The sequence below is a fragment of the Camellia sinensis genome, chromosome 5 (genome assembly GCF_055761805.1).
Source record: "Camellia sinensis isolate YWXY chromosome 5, ASM5576180v1, whole genome shotgun sequence".
NCBI classification, from domain to species: domain Eukaryota; kingdom Viridiplantae; phylum Streptophyta; class Magnoliopsida; order Ericales; family Theaceae; genus Camellia; species Camellia sinensis.
In genome coordinates, this window is record NC_138965.1 from 189405315 (window position 1) to 189419895 (window position 14581).

Sequence of the window (14581 nt, forward strand, 5' to 3'; positions counted from 1 at the left end):
ACATATCTAAATATACATAAATTTTGAGTTAAAGTTGAAGTTGAATTTATATTTGTCTTTTTAATAGGTTCAGACCTTGCGAAGGACAAGTAATATTACATTTACTGAAGAAATCAATAGATTAGCAGATGGTCCTCACACCTTGGCTAGGCGGTTCAATGGTTACATTATCAATGGGTTTCGTTTTCGTGTGAAGGCTGTGGATGATTGTCGGGTGACTTAAAATAGTGGTGTAGCTTTGAAGGCTGATACAATGAGTTATGCTAGTCGGAAGGACAAGAGTCCTCGCGTTGGTGCTGTCTACTACTATGGACAGTTGACTGATATTGTCGAAATCCGGTACACTAACAATATAAAATATGTGCTGTTTAAGTGTGATTGGGTTGATAACACTAGAGGGAAAATGGAAGACGCTTTCAAATTCACATTAGTCAACTTCAATCGTTTATTGTACCCAACCGATCGTGTTAGCAATGAACCTTTTATATTATCATCCCATGCCGAGCAAGTTTGGTATGTTCCTGATCCCCTGGAACCAGATTGGCAAGTTGTGGTAAAGATGTCTCAAAGAGGTCTTTTTGATATGAATTCTAATGATGACCATCAAGTTGAACCCTATATGACTCAACATTTGGAAGACAACGCTATGCTTCGTGATGAAGAAATTGGTTGGGTAAGAGAAGGAATAGAAGGAGCAACAATTGATGTTAATGAAGAGTGTTGAACTTCATTTGTGATTGTTGATGAAAAGTTTAAATATTGTTAAAACGTCTCAATTCTTAATTGTTGATTCGTGAGAAATTTATATATGTTTATGTGTTGTTTTATTATCAAGTGTAGAGCTTCATAAAGATTTTCTTTCTTTTTATAATGAATGTTTACTTGCTGTGGTGGTTATTTTTTATTCAATTACAATGTCGGTTCTGATAGTTACGAGCTTAGGAGACATCGTTGTGGACTTGCATAGGGATCTCTGTTCTTTGAAATGGCCAATGCAATTGAGAGGGAAATCACCACCTTGCAATTGAAAGTATGTTAAAGAGTTTATACGTAATGTTTATGTTGCGAGTTTTTAGTGTTTGATCTAATTATAAATTATTTGTTGATATAGGAAAAGAAGCTTGTTACGGGGATAAAAAGAACTGCTAAAATAGGAAATGAGGTACATTTTGGGACGTATTTCTCTTTCTTGTTTTTATATTCAGATTTATCTTCTTATTTTTATTTGTATCTGCATTCTGCAGGCAGCAACTAAAATTTCAATATGTCAGCTAATCAAGCTTAGGCAACAAATAACAAAATTACAAGCTTGCTTACAGCAAATGTCCCCAGCTAAGTAGACTGAAGAGGAAACTGAAGAGCTGACCAACCAGGTTCATTGTTTAATTTTTCTTGTTCTTCTATTGGTTTATGTTTTTCTTGTTATTACTTGACAGGTCCTAGATGAAATTGGAGTTGATGTTGCCTCTCTAGTCAGTATTCGCAGGAGTTTTTTTATGAATTTATCTTGTTAGTTGATGCTATTTTTCATGTATTAAATTGGTTTTGAATTTAACTTGCACTCTTGACAGTTATCAGTATCGCCCAAAGGAAGAATTGTTGGAAAGATGACCGAGGATGCTAATAGGTATCTTATGTTATATTATAAGTAAATTGATATCTATATTTCTTGTGTATTAACCTTTCCATATTTCTTTCATTTTAGGATGAAGCGGAAGAGGAAGACCTTTAAGGCCCCTTGCATTATAGATAAGGGTTTACGTGTGCGGGCAAGTCCCTCGCTACCTTACACTATTGATGGACCATCTTCTCCATATGTTTCGAGGTAAACTTTACTGATGAAGTTCTATTTGTTTTGAAACTGATTTGTATCAGTTGTTTATATTTATATGTTGTGTTATATTATTAGTAAATTGATATCCATATTTCTTGTGTATTAACCTTTTCATATTTCTTTCATTTTAGGATAAAGCGAAAGAGGAAGACCTTTAAGGCCCCTTGCACTATAGATGAGGCTTTACGTGTGCGGGCAAGTCCTTCGCTACCTCACACTATGGATGGACCATCTTCTTCATCTATTTCATCTTCACATACAATATCAACTACCTTAATATGACGAGGTCGAGGATTCGCCCGAGGGATAAAGGAATGGGGTACAGGCACTAAGATCCAAGTAAAATTTGATGATAAGTTTTAGCCGGTGGAGGATGATGGCAAAAAGTTGAAGGGACAATTGGGGTTGATCGTGCGCAATGGGCATAGAGTCCCACTTACATATCTCAGTTAGAATGTGATGCATGTTGATATAAAGGAGAATATTTGACAGGAGGTGAAGGTATATAGTTTTCCCTTTTGCTAATAACGGTTAGGGTTTATGCTTAGATTTTTGAATTTTTCCAAGTTATTAGTTATTAGTTATTTGATTTCTGATTTCTTGTTAATTGTGTTTAGTTATTAGTTATTAGCTTGCTTGTGCATTTGTGTATGCTCTATAATTATGAGGATGAAATTGGCTTTCAATTTGTGCTTTGTAGGACAACTTGGTATATTGTCCAGATGAATTCAAGGAGGTTTGTACGCGACTTTGTAGGACATCGTGGAAAGATCATAAAAGCAAGACAAAGTCTAAGTATAGGGTTCCATTCAAGAATGATCCGGACATTGCTTCTAGAGTAGCTAGTAACATAGTGCCAACCCAGTGGAGGAAACTTGTGCAATATTGGGCGAGTAAAGAAGTGCAGGTATATGTATTCTTTATAAAATCTTAATTAATGTTTTAATGATAAATAACTAATGTTTGATATTCTAACCAATGTCATAGGCGATTGCTAAGAAGAATTCTTTTAATCGGGGATTTCGTGGGCCTCCACATACGACCGGAAGGACATCTTTCTCAGATATTCGTTTCAATGTATTGATCTTGTGGTTGCACCTAAAGCATCATCTGAGACTGCATTTGGTGCTGCAGCTGTAGCCGCACCTAGTGCACTTGGTGTGACACTTGTGGCTGTAGTTGTGGTTGCACCTAATGCTGCACTTTTGACTTATGATGTTGTGAAGACTTCAGCTCCTAACTTGAAAAAAATTGCAGATGACACATAAAGGAGAGCGGATAGATAAGATGAGTCTCTGAAATAGGGCATACAACCTGAATGATCCCGATGTGGTGGCAATTGTGGTATGTCTATGGTTTAAATGTTTTTACACATATTTTGCTTTTTACCAAACATTGTCCTTACGTTTTCAAAATGTAGGAGGAATATAATGTGCATCTTTGGAAAGTTCCTAAGGAGCAACATACGATTGAGTATTGCGATGGGATTTATCATAAAATCGTTGGGAATGATGGACATGGGTATTGCAAGACCTATGGGAGAGGAGTGCCCTGGAGTGCGGTGTATGCGCGAGGCAGCGGTCCATCCCAATCATTAGCAGCCCCTTCATTTATTGATGAGATCACACAGCGTGTGACACAAGACGTTGAGTCTAGGTTCACTACGATGATCAAGAACCTAACGGCACGTGTTTTGTTCTTAGAGTCACAGGGTGTGGCTCAGAGTATGAGCTTGAGAGAGGTGCAATACATACAAATTAATGAATTTTACGTTTTATCAATTTGTATATATACATATGGAAATTATTAACACATTATACTAACATATTGTAGGTGTTAGATGCATCTAGTGGTCAACAAGCTTCAAAAGAAAATGAATAGGTATGCAACTCTACTATATTTTTGCATGTATTTATGATATTTGATGTGTATGAAGTTCTTGAAGGATATCACTATATTTCCCCATGTATTATGTCGTATTAGGTCTGAAATTTATCCCTAGAGCATATCATATGGACCAAATCTGGTATTGCAAATGGGTTTTCTTCAGACTGTAATCTGATTATTTGTTATATATATTATTGATCTATATATATATATATATATAGTTACACATTAAACGTGTTTTTTTCCTGATCTTTGTTATTTAACTACTGATAGTTCTATATGCAAGTGATTTATGTAGTTATTTGATTGCATGATTTCTTGGGTGACTGCATGATTCTGATTTGTTTTATATGGATTTGCATTTGTTGGTTTTATATTTGTTGTGATGGATTGAACAAGTTTGAGATACCTGTAATTTAAGCACTTTGTTGTTGAGAAGTTCTTTTTAAAACTGTTTTATGGAGATGGGCTGAATAAAATTTTGGTGGAAGAAGATTATTTGGGAAAATTGTCTCGTATGGAAGGCAGTTTGTGATAACATTTTGACTACTGATTTCTTGTGGCGAGGATATTAATTAGCCCTTTTGACTTATTAAATGGCTCTACTTATTTTGGAAAGTTATATACAAATCTGATTTTCAGGAGTTGGATCACCTAATAATACATTTGTGCCTTCAGTCAGGCCTTTTATTTTGCTAGATTTTGGGGGTCACATGGTTGTATACTTCCTTAGTCAAAGGAGTTTTCTTATATAGAGGATGATTTTGGATGAATTTTTTCTTTCGATGCACTCTTTTTTTTCCTTCCTGTGTTTTTCTTATGGTCAATTTGTATAGCCTTCATGAAGTAGAAAAACTATAAATATTTAGGTGTTGTCTTTTTTGTTGGATTTTCTTATTGAAGTCTTTGCCTAGAGTCCTATATATTTGTTTCTTCAAAATGAATCTGTAGTTTTGTGATGATTTTGGATGTGATACACTGCTTAAGGCAGCTTTCTTACATCAGAGTGTTTGTCTCTTGTAAACATTCTCTTCTTCTTCATTTTTGTTTATTTATTTCACATGTTATTTAACATGTTTATTCTTGTAGACATCCTCTTCTTCTTAACATGCTTAAGACAACTTTATTCTTGAAAATATGTTGACAGATCAAAAAAAAAAAAAAATCTGACCAGCTACTGTAATTCGTTTTCCAATTTAATATGAGGTGACCTGTCACTCATAATCATCGATTGTCTTCTCCCTTCAATTTTTTGATGTCAAGTAATTTGATTAATTTAAAAAAGGTCTAATCGTTATGAAATTTTTATTTTCTGAACAAGATAATATGCATGTGTGAACCAAAAGATCTTTACTTGATTTTTAGAATACAAGTGTTGAAACTGTTGGCAAGTTACACCAGTTTTTTCAATTTCTGGTTGATGTGATTTTCTCTGTGAGTATGCAGCCGAAGGACTGGTTTTTCGTAATAGTGTTTACTGGATACGTTTTGATGAAGAATTTTCTAAGAAGGTAATCTTTTTTTGCCTCATACATGTAGATCTTTGGGGTATTAGTCATTATCGTTTTCATTTTACCATTGGAGACACTATCTGACAATTAGGGATTATTTCTGTTTTTGGGTTCAGAAATTTAAATCTTCAAGCCCCTTTGGTAATCCAAAGCCATCCACCATTGTTTAACTACTAAATATTCAACACTTCAATTTTGACAGATTTTGATATTGCAGAGTGATCTACTAAGAAGAAATGCAAGAAAACTGAAAAACAAAATTTAATTTCTTGATTTCATTATTTTCTTATCCTATTATCGAAACAGAGTATTATAAATGTAGTCAAACCTCAAATGATAAAGCTAAAAATTGGAAGTTTTTTTTGTGAATGTGCTCTATAGACAGGGTGGCCCATACTAAAATAGTGGCCCATGACTGCAGTATGTAGGCTGTCACTATTAACCGACATCAACCAAATACAGTTCTATTGCTATATTAAGTCTGCATTTTATGTTTAGATCTACCACAAATATGTTGAAACACCAAACCTTTTGCTGTAGGATGCTGTTGATTGTCCGGAGTGGATTGTTCCTTTTCATGTCTTCAAATCATTGGCAGAAGAGGTATAAATTTACTTGGTGCATTAATACATGTTAGTCTATCCCTTAATACATGTTAGTCTATCCCTTATGTCTACTTAAAAGTGGTCATCTCTTCATTTAAACACGGAAATGGTGGTCTGAAAAAGCCTATATACTTTGGATTGGCAACAAATGCGTGTAAATGAAGGAGCTTTTCCCCTCGTCATATTGCTTTCATTTCTTGCACTGGAGAGTACAAGGTGTTATGCCAGTTCATTGATAGAGTGGAGAAACACCCGAGCAAGAAAATTGATGAGAAGATTGGCCAGTTCTGGATTGTATTTTTTTCATAAAAGAACTTTTCCAAGTTTAGTTGTAATAACTTTTACATATGGCTCAAATTTTGGGACTCAAATAGAATGTTCAATAAAACTATAAAATGCTATACTGTCTGAATTCTTGTCATTGTTATTCCTAGAGTGCTTAACGTTACACTTTTATTTATCTATTTATTTATTTATTTTTATTTTTATTTTTAATTTTTTGCGACGGTGACAAGATGGTCGCCAAAGATCATGTTAGTATTTTTCTTTGTTTTTTGCGACGGCAAAATAGGGTTGCCATAAGTAGTTTAGGTGGTCGCAAATAATTTGCGAACGTTGCTTTGCCGTCGCAAAAAGTATTTGCCACCCCCATATTCGCGACCCCCATTTGCCGTCGCATAGGCCGTCGCAAAAAGTCTTTTGTGACTTTTTTTGTTATTTGCGACGGTTTATAGCGGTCGCAAAAAGTATTTTTTTTAGTAGTGATATATATATATATATATATATATATATTTACATTGATTGTTTGTAAAAAAGTTGATTATATTTGTATTTGAGAGAAAATGATAATAAATATTATAGAGTAAATTACTGTGACCATTCCTGATATTTAAAAAAATTACAAATCTCATAAATATAATATAATTACACTTCATTCCCTTTCAATAATGCTAAAGAAATTATAATTAATATAGATGAGTGTAGACATATTGATAAACAAGAGCAAAATACACATTTCAATGGGTTATATATATATATATATATAACAATATTTTTCTATTTGTATGATTAACAAATTATTAATAAAATGACATCACTATATTTCACATTGGGGTTTAAATGAGCAATTCAACATGAAGATAGTGGTAAAGTGGATAGTTAAATATATAGCTAAGCCAATTAGAGCCTTTGGTTTAATGGGGTACTTACGTGTAGGTCTTAATAAGTGGACTTATTGTTTTATAGCTTTTATGGAAAAAAATTTGTCATAAAAAAAGTCACTAATTGTAAATTTTAGTGACAATTTATAAAAATCATGACAAAAAAAAGTCACTAATTGTCAATTTTTAGCGACATAAAAAAAATTATCACAAAAAAATTATTTTTAGCAACAATTTTACCAAGACTTATTTTCAATAGGACTTGATGGGAATTAAGTCCAACTATTAGGACCTATTGGTAGTTTACCTGTGTAGGCACTAGTTTGTGGTGTGAAGTTACGGAACTCAACTCATATGAAAAAGAGTTTGAATTATTGTAGTGTTTTTTTATCTCCTATTATGAAGGTTCTATATAGTTAAATGGTGGTTGTAACACTCGAAGCAATTAGACCTCTCCCTTCCTTCTTGCCAAGGATAATCTAATCTTTTTTAAAGAAGTTTGTCTGCCTGCGCACCTAATGCAATTTCAAGAAACTTATGAATAATAAAATAAAATTCATTTTCTTCTTTCGTTTGACTCTTTATTTGAAAGACAAAAAATCTTTCATAAGAAAATTGAAAAATTAAAGGAATTTAAAGAGACATATGCAAACCAAAATGGAGATATGAAAAATGGAAAAACAAAAAAAAAATTATATATATATTCAAATCATTGTAGATTTTGACCCCAAGTTGTACCTGGTTTTCATTTTTAAAAAAATGGATAAAATATTAATTACCTTGTTCTTTATTTTGTTAAAAAAAAAAAAAATCACTTTTCTGCCTTTTTGTTGCATAACAAAACCTCAAATGTTTTCGCTCTTAGCTTTTTACTGTTTCCTTCCTTCTAAACACAACTTAAAATTCTTAATGAAAGTGCTATGTTGGTGCACCTTGTAATATTTTTTACTGGCACACCTGAATATTTAACCAGATTACTCAATAGCTCCTTATAATTAAGTAGATCCATTACATGCTATGAGTATGAAATAGGCTTTTTACTATTTTTATTATGGAATTATGGTGGAGTTATGGAATTATGATAGAGAAATTAGAGACAAAGGAGAAAGCAAAAAGATAGAGAGAATATGGAGAGAATTTACATTGCCTTCTTCATTGGCTTGAATGCGAATTTATAGAATACATATTGCATATACAGACAAAAACCAAAAGTTATGGCATAGTTACCTTACGTCCAATTTCTACAACTTTTTGACAAAGTCTACAAGCCTAGGCATTAAATATAAAGACAAAAAAAGTCATAAATGAGAGACTTCAATTATTTGTCATCTTTATACTACAATTATATACATATACTGTCTATCCTCCTCGGTTTTCAAAGAGATAGACTGTTATAGATAAGTTTTGGCTGAGCGGATTTGTCATGTAGCGTTGGCTGAAAAGATTTGGCTAATCACTTTCCACCGAATGATGCAGGTTACTCCATGTGTCCTGGATAAGGTTGGAGTCGATCAGGAGACAGCTGCATTTGATAGTGGGATCCACTATGCTTCCATCCTGTTGATGAGATTGTGATATTCTTCATCAGTCTCTGATGGAGGGGAATCCGGATCCTGACTATATTGTTCATTCCGGAAATGTTCATCATCATCCGCAGTCATGGCTAGTTCCAACGGAAGATCCAAATTATTTCTCTTTTTGAGATTTATTAACATGTCAAGAGCCTCATTAATTTGTGTAGGAGACCTTTGATATGTTATGGGAAAATGGGTTACAAATAATATTCTTTCATCTGTAACCATGAATAGCAATTTTGCTGAGCCATGGATGTTGGACGCTGCTTGTGAAACAGATATTAGACTGTCTATCCAATATTTTGTCAAAGAAAGTTTTTGGATATTTTCCAATTGCTCTCTTCTGTGATCTTCATCTAAATAATCATCGTTAAATTCAAAATCTTCATTTTCTTTAAGATACCAAATCTGGTACGGTTGGAAAAAATGTTCTCGTTCTCACCAACTAACAGTGCTGGAGATCCAGAAAGTAAAATATTTGCTCCATCGGAAGCCTTTTACTATCCATAAGAGCATTGCTTTGATGATCATTGGATAATCTATCCATTGGATTGGATCTAAAATTTGGAAAATAACTTGATTAGTTATTCCCCAATCTATATCCTCAAAAAACCACATGTCATGGTTTGCCATGATAGTTATTTTGGGAATTCCATCTTTCAAATTTAATTTATATAAGATCGTTCTAAGATTTGTCTAATCTTATCATGATGATCTTCAATTCGATTTTTTATTAACATAAAAATTCTTTTGGAAGCAAAGTTCTTGCTTTTTCAAAAAGAAAAATTCTTTTTATTTGTTCAAAAACTGGATCAGAAAACTCATCTGATATGAGGTCTGATAGTTGAAGAAAATTGTTTATTTTTTCAAAATTAAAATCTTCATTCCAATTCATTTGTTTAAGAATATTGAAACAAAGATTTTCCAAATCTTTTAATTTAATTGTTTGCTCAGCTAATTTGTTGGCCAGAACTCCCATGTGTTTTCGAAATTTCACTTTGTTGTCTACAATGTGAGTTTTCCAAACTCCATTGAGTTATGTATAAATTTCTCTGGATATACTAGGGTTGAAAAAATCTTTTATCTCAGATTCATCTGGTTTAGATGCATGAATATTAGTTGGAACTGGGTTAGTTCTCATTTGATTCCTTTGATAAATAGGCATAGCTGGTGCACTGTAAAAAGCTTGTTTAGCTTTAGTCATGCTATCATATGCTTTAAAGCTTGCTCCTGAGTATCCACAAACTTGTGTTTTACAATCATTCCATTATGTGTAAATTCCATGTTGTCTTCCTGCAAACACAACATAAACTTTTTCTTCTCTAGGGATTGCTTTTTTAGCAATTGTCACCCAATCTCCTTGAGCGGGTTGTTTACCCTTATCTATTGTTTCCTCTTGGTCTAGAGGTCTTTTGCAAAAATTAAATTTGCTTGTTTAGCAATTTAATTTTCTGAAACAATTTCTGCTAAGAAAATCTGCAAGAAAATTGTTAGTACCTTTAAGATGTTCTACTTCAAAGGTATATTCAGAAATTTTATTATACCAGGCTAATCTTCTTCCTTGTTTAATAAGTTTTTTATTGATCAAGAAATCTCTTGCTACCTTATTATCAGTGCGTACAATAAAATTTTCTGGGGCTAAATAAATATGAAAGGTTTTTATTGCCAACTTTATTGCAAGTAATTCTTTTTCAAAAATAATATATTTATGTTCATTTGGTTTAAATGTTCCAGAATTATATTCACAAATTAACTCTTCTTTTTGTAGTTTTATGGGTATTGGATTTTTTCTTGGTCTAATCCCATTTTTTGATATAGGTATCTCTTTATCATACCATAAATTACTTGGTATTGTTTTAAGAACACATCCCCATCATGCTTCTGAGGCATCTGTTTCTAAAATTAAATTATCACATATTTTAGGAAAATAAACATCTGGTAAAGTTTTAACATTTTCTTTAATTTGTTTAATTAAAGCAACATCTTCTGCTGTCCATTCAAAAATAACATTTCCCCTTAATTTGGTTAACCAAGGAATTTCTATTTTTGAAAGATTTTTGATAAAATTTCGTCCATAATTTAAAATGCCTAATAAACTCTGTAATTGCGTTATATTTTCAAGAGTATCAAGAAAATCTCGTACTTTGGCCAAAATATGTTCTTGTAATTCTAAACCTTTCTGGTCTAAAATTATTCCCAAAAATTCAATTGATTCTTTTTCTAATTCAATCTTTTTTGGAGACGAAATAATTCCATGTTTTTGGAATTTTTCACAAACTAATTTTAAATGTTTCTTATGCTCCTCATTGGTTTTAGAGAAGATAAGTATATCATCAATATAAACTATACAACAATCTTTAAGGTCTTTAAAAATTGTATCCATCCACCGTTGAAATACTTGTGGTGCAATATTTAATCCAAAAGTCATAACATTCCAGTGGTAATGTCCTCTAGGTGTACTGAAAGCTGTCAATTTTTTTGACTCTTCAGTCAATTGAATTTGCCAAAATTCACTTTTACAATCAAATTTGCTAAAGATTTTTTATCCTTTGGTTAAGTTAATCAAAACATTTTTTCGTGGAATAAAATATCTATCAAATTCTAAATTTTCATTTAGCCGTTTATAGTTGACTACCATTCGGGCTTTTTCTCTTTTAATTTCAGCATGGTTTCTTACCATAAAAACTGGACTAGAGTGAGGGCTTCTAGTTTCTTCAATTAACTTTTTTTCTAAAAGTTCCTGGAGTTGAATGTCAAATTCATCTATATCTTGTCTAGTGTAGATCATTGGTCTTACTCTAATGATACATTAGGGTCTTTCAATTTTAAACTACAATAACGTGGGCTACGTTGCCATAGTTTTAATGGATGTTCACAAAAATTTTCTTCTAAAATTTTATAAATCCAGTGTGATTCATCAATGGTTTTGATGATGGGAGTTAAATCACCACGCGACACGGGCGCAAACTCTCTATCACAAATGTATTTATGTTGTTCTAACAAGGGAATATGAATTAAGACATTATTTATGCTTAATGAAATAGTTTTTTCCTGTATTTGCATTGGAAGGTATTTATATATAAAATTATTGCCAAGAAGGAAATCTCTATGCATATACGGAAAACATAAAATTTTTGGTATAATGAACTTGCTATCATTTAACCAAATAGCTATATTTTTCGCCTTAAATTGTATGGAAGTATGGTTGCCATCAATTTCAGTAACCAAAATTGGATGCTTCATTAGTGTCCATTTTTCTTTTGGTATGGCATTCCATTTACATGAGCTGACTGTAGCTCTTGTGTCTATGAGAACACTGAGGCTATAGGGTTTATAACCTGCAAAATTAAATGTTCCCAATACATATGTGTACCTTCTTTTTCCTTGGCTAGGAGAAAAAATAATATCATCATTTTTTGTTTGAAAATGATACATATATGCAGACTTAATATGTTCAAGTTTTCTTGTTCCTGGAAAAATAGGAATCTGAACATTGTTTGAAGTAATAGATTCTTGATTAGAATTATTACTTGATTCTCCAATGCTTAACTTTGAAAATGATTTGTTAGGAAAATCTTTTTCAAATACAGATGTTGATCTTTTAATTTTTGGAACTGTATTTTTAATATATAAATTTTTTCCTGGTGCCTGCATTTGTGATTGTGCAGGTTTTTTTGTTTTAGAAGATTCTCCTTGTCCCACTAGGTCTTGGATTAACCATTGTCGAGGGACTTCTAAATCGCTCCAATTCATTAGACGAGGTTGTATTACCGTGTCAAATGGTCTTGGTTCAAAGATTTCAACGATTTTATTATCGTTTGATCTTGTTTTTGTTTCAGAAAATTTGGTTAATTCGTGAATTGTTTTTCAACAAATAGCCAAATCATGAGAATTTGATTTCATTCCTAATCCTTGTGTTTTAATTCTTATTCTGACTGAATCTTCAAGATTAGGATCATTTATGGAAATAAAGAAATTTGGTCTAACATTAAACCAAACTACTCCATTAGCCAAATTAGACTGAATTCCTCCAATGATTGCATTCATTGGGTCGGAAAATCTTTTATCAAAAATTACTGCCAAAATAGGAGTATCTATCCCTTGGCGAAATAAGGTTGTTATGGCTACTTGAATTAATCCAATATGAATATATTGAATTTCAGGATATTTCTTTTTCCATCTTGTAACCTTTTTCTTATAAAAAAAAAGAATATCAATATTTCCTTCTTCTGACCATTTTGCTTGAGTGTTACCACTGTATTGTTCAAACACTCTTGCTGAAAAGAAGTTGAATTTTGAAAGTTTGTAAATTTCTGGAACAACAACTTCTTGCATTTTTTTGAATTTTGCTAATTCTTCGTCGGTAAAAGTTTTTTCTTCTTCGATTACATCTCCAAGTCGAATTGCCTGTAATTCTTCTTGAGATATACTATTTGTTTCTTGAGATTTTTCTTGACTATTATTAGTCATCATGAAGATTAGTTCTTCATCTGAACTTTCTTCATCACTAGAAATTTCATATAAGATTTCTTCTTCATCAGAAATTTCTTCGCCATATATTATTTCAAAATCTTATTCTTCAAGAATTTTGATCATTTTCTTTGCACTTTTCCCTCTTTTTGGGCATTCGGGTGCATAGTGACCTTCTTCGTTATAAATGTAACATTTAGAAGTTTTATTTTTTGAAACACTTGTTGGTTTCTTTTTTCGAATATATTTTTTCTTTTTTGAAAAAGTTTTGTTCTTTTTCCAAAGTTTCCATTTATATTTTCTACGTTTTTTGGAAAATCTTTTTCTTTTAGGAAATGTATTACAACCAATTTTTCAATTTTCTTTTAAAATTTTATCACAACATTTTTGACCATATGGTGAGTTAGAAATTTGATTTTTTATTTGTTTTTTCGCCTTTGCTTCTAGACACCGATCTACTATCAGTCTTAAAACATAATTAATGCGAAAACCAAGATTATCATATTCTTCCTTCCCCATTTTTTTGAGAAAATCAGGATATGTTTTAATACATAACTCATCCCATGGATTAGGGAGTTTATGAAAAAATTGATCTAACCAGGATTGATTTGCTGGTAGATCAATAAGATAATAATATTTTTTAAAAGTTTGAATATAGTCTTCAAAAAGACAAATATTACATAATTCTAATTTAGTCAAAATATAATTTGCATCTGCTTGCAAATTAGTATCTCCTGCAAAGCCACATAAATTTTCTTTTATGATTTTTGCAAATTCAGCTAAAATTGTGTCAAGTGTGAGCGTTTTTTGACTTTTTCCAATTTCAAATTTTTCCCACTATCTTAACCATTGCAACACATCTCCCTGGAGAGTTGCTGCAATATAATCAAGGAATTTTTCCTTTGACCAGCTATTTTTATAATTGGTAATAATGATGGACAAGGATTGTACCCAATCATCAATTGCTTGTTCCTGATCTTTAAATGGAACATGAAACAAGTCTAAATAAGTACCATTTTGAGCAATTGGATACTTATGATTATTATCTTTTCTAGATATTACTAACTCAGGTGTAGGATTGGAGGTACTTCCAATGTTAGTATCATTTTTAACTTCATTTGTTTGAATAAAGTCAAAATTTTCTCCATCTCCCCATGTGCCAAATAATTCGGGATCAATTGGCTCTTCTGCTTTCTTTTCCCTTTATTTATTTCTGATGAAATATCTTGATTTATTGTTTCTTCAGATGAGGATGATTGGCTGTCATCATCATTAGTTGCCATATTAATATCATAATTAAAGTGTTGTAAAAGGGCTTCATTTTCTAGATAAGTTTCTCTTATCTGATCTAGTAGTCTATTTCTTTCATCAATACCTAAATCTGGGTCTTTATATAATTTTCTCCAATAATCCAATATTTTAACAATATTTTCATATTCAATCCTATTATAGGTATTGGTTTAAAATCTTCTGTACCATAAAACAGCCTAGGGATGTAACTATCTCCTTGACTATTCATTCCATCATTGTTTATGAAGGC

General features: G+C 31.9%; 2 long non-coding RNA genes across 2 annotated transcripts; both read left to right on the forward strand.

The window, feature by feature from the left end:
* The first annotated feature begins 841 nt into the window (after positions 1 to 841).
* On the forward strand, positions 842 to 1658 carry LOC114297799 (uncharacterized). The gene is made up of 4 exons (XR_003641642.2): positions 842 to 1030; positions 1112 to 1373; positions 1437 to 1472; positions 1572 to 1658. It is a non-coding gene; the product is annotated as an uncharacterized LOC114297799 (long non-coding RNA).
* A 1918-nt stretch (positions 1659 to 3576) lies between these two features.
* LOC145790304 (uncharacterized) lies at positions 3577 to 6293 on the forward strand. The gene is made up of 3 exons (XR_014328986.1): positions 3577 to 3715; positions 5168 to 5232; positions 5773 to 6293. It is a non-coding gene; the product is annotated as an uncharacterized LOC145790304 (long non-coding RNA).
* The last annotated feature ends 8288 nt before the right edge of the window (positions 6294 to 14581 follow it).